Here is a 3,006-nt window from a genome sequence, read left to right on the forward strand (position 1 = left end):
TATATATATATAATAAAATAATAAATAAAAATAATAAAAATATTATATACCATTGTCCCTCCACATTTGTAGCTTTGACTTTTGCAGATTTGATTATTTGCAGCATTGATTAATATGTTTTCTCTAGGAATCTCTAGGTCCTCCAACGCAACTCTGCCAGAAGTTGAGCATACAATTATGTTGGAGAATCTGGAAGGTCTTAGAGAAAACAATTCTTTAGGCATTTATAGGTCCTCCAGCATGATTCTATGGTGAACTTCTGGCAGATGTTGACCATAGAGTGGCACTGGAGATCCCTAGAGAGGTGTTCTCTTAGGTAAAAATAATAGGATTTCTTTTATTTGTGTTTTTTCCATATTCATGGGAGTCCTTCACCCTTAACCCCAGAGAATGTGGAGGGACCACTGTATACAAGCGCACGGGCATGCACGCATACACATTTACACATTCCAAAAAGCAAACACTGATTTTGTCATTCGATGTAAGGGACACCATTTTATTATGCCAGTCCTTGCTTTCTATCTTCTTGGTCTGTCTTTCCCTCTCTCACTCTTTGGTACTGAAAAATTGAAAAATCTGCATTATTATTATTATTTAGTTATTTTTACACACTTCATCAATTCCCAGTCCCTTCCTTTTTTCCTCCCTTCCTTCAATTTTCTTGGTTTGTCTTTCCCTCTCTATCCTTGGCATTGCAAAACTGAAAAAAAAAATCTGTATTAATATTATTATTATTATTATTATTATTATTATTACTCACTTCAACATTCCCAGCTGGGGAATTTTCCCCTCCCTCCCTTCCTCAGTTCCAGGCTTTAATCTTCTCAGTTTGTCTCTCTGTCAGTCTTTGGCATCGAACCTGAAAACTCTGCACCACCATCATCAATATTATTGTTATTATTTTACTCACTTCATAAATCCCAGCTGGTGACTTTTCCTCTCCCTTCCTTCCTCAGTCCCTGCCTTCAATCTTCTTGGTCTGTCTTTCTCTCAGGCTTTGGCTTTGCAAAGCTGAAAAAAACCCTGCATCATCATCATCATCATCACCACCATCATCATCTAGTGTTTTTTTACTCACTTCAGGATTTTCCCCCTCCATTCTTTCCCCAGTCCCTGCCTTCAGTCTTCTTGATCTGTCTTTCTCTCTTAGTTTGTGTTTGGCATTGCAAAATTGCATTATTATGATCATTATCATCGTCATCTTCTTCATCATAAATTATTATTGACTTGGTGTTGTTTTTTTACTCACTTCAAAACTCCTACTTGGGGATTTCCTCCCTTGCCTTCCTTCCCCAGCCCTTGCCTTCAGTTTTCTTGGTCTGTCTTTGTCTTTAAACAACTGAAAAATCTGCACAATCATCATCATCATCAAATCATATTTTTCCTCACTTCAATATTCCCACCTGGGGTCTTCCCTCCTTCCATTCTTTCACCAGTCTTCTTGATCTGTCTTTCTTTATCAGTCATTGGCATTTTGCAAAGTTGAAAAAAAATCATCTGCATCATCATCATCATTATTAATTTATTATGATTAATGTAATTTATTTTATTTTGTACTCACTTGAGCCCTCCCAGACTTCCAGCCTCCCTTGGACCTTGGGCTGCAGCTGCAAAGGCCATGCCTTGCCCAGATGTGGAGTTGTGGGGAGATCAATGGGGAGGAAGGGGAAAAGGAGAGAGGGACCCCACTTTCTGCCCAAGAAAGAGGGAGAAGGAGACGGAATGGAGGGTGAAGAAGAAGAAGAAGAAGGCGGAAAAGGAAAAGAATGGGGACTTTGCACCTTTGGCAGCCTCCCCCCCAAAAAACAACAGGCTCCTCTCTAGCCTCCCTGCAGCTCTATGGGATTAACCCATTGAGAGCCCAAAAATATAAATCTCTCCAGATACAGCCTTAGGGGTGGCACCCGGACTGCAACTCCCATGATCCCCCCTCCTAGGTGGGCTGGGGATGATGGGAGATGCAGTTCTGCTAAGAAGAAGAAAAACTTTAGGAGTCTTGCCAAAACAGACCCAGGTGCAAAGAGTGCAAATCACACACACACACACACACATCACTGAATGTAATGGCAATAGTTGTGACAGAGGTCTAAAACACACTGCAGACATAATCTGGCCTGAGAGCTCTTTAACTGCCCTGGCTCAGTGCTGAGGAATTCTGGGAACTGTAGTTTTGTGAGACATTTGTCAGAGGCCTCTGGAGCCACAATCAAAGACGGTTGTCAGGGTTCTCAGGGCAATTTGAGCCACCTCAAACTGGATTATTTCTGTAGTGTGTTTGGGAATGTAAAACAACTAGCCAAATTAAAACTATACCTTTCAATTACAATATAATAATACATATTGCAGAATGTGTTTAAAAGTACATAATTTCACATGGTTTAAGTGAAAATTTGCTAAGATTTGATTTTTTTTTTCAAATGGGTTAATTTAAAAAAAATATATTCAATTTCTATTAAAGGAAAGAAATCAGCAATAAAATTGTCAGGATTAAAGGAATATACAGCTGGTAAAGGAAGTACTGTAATTATATACTTCCTTTACCAGCTGTATATTTACCAGAAGTTTAGGCCTCAACTGTCTCCAGTTCTGGGCTTCACAATTCGGAACGACTCAGGGAGCTGGGGATGTTTAGTCTGGAGAAGAGAAGGTTAAGAGGTGATATGATAGCCCTGTTTAAATACTTGAAGGGATGTCACATTGAGGAGGGAGCAAAATTGGTTTCTGCTGCTCCAGAGAACAAGACCGAGAACAATGGATGCAAGCTCCAGGAAAAGAGATTCCAGCTCAACATTAGGAGGAACTTCCTGAGTCCTGACAGTAAGGGCAGTTCGGCAGTGGAACACACTCCTTCCTCGGAGTGTAGTGGAGTCGAGTCTCCTTCCTTGGAGGTCTTTAAGCAGAGGCTGGATGGCCATCTGTCCAGGATGCTTTGATTACATTTCCTGCATGGCAGAAGGGGGTTGGACTGGATGGCCCTTGGGGTCTCTTCCAACTCTAGGATTCTAT

The 3,006-nt window shown here is 40.7% G+C and overlaps 1 long non-coding RNA gene across 1 annotated transcript; it reads right to left on the reverse strand.

The window, feature by feature from the left end:
• Nucleotides 1-79: 79 nt before the first annotated feature.
• On the reverse strand, nucleotides 80-1,782 carry LOC121918262. The gene is made up of 3 exons (XR_006101192.1): nucleotides 1,562-1,782; nucleotides 911-1,011; nucleotides 80-559 (listed from the first exon to the last, which is right to left on the reverse strand). It is a non-coding gene; the product is annotated as an uncharacterized LOC121918262 (long non-coding RNA).
• Nucleotides 1,783-3,006: the final 1,224 nt, after the last annotated feature.

The sequence above is a fragment of the Sceloporus undulatus genome, unplaced genomic scaffold (assembly GCF_019175285.1).
Source record: "Sceloporus undulatus isolate JIND9_A2432 ecotype Alabama unplaced genomic scaffold, SceUnd_v1.1 scaffold_7126, whole genome shotgun sequence".
Taxonomy (NCBI): domain Eukaryota; kingdom Metazoa; phylum Chordata; class Lepidosauria; order Squamata; family Phrynosomatidae; genus Sceloporus; species Sceloporus undulatus.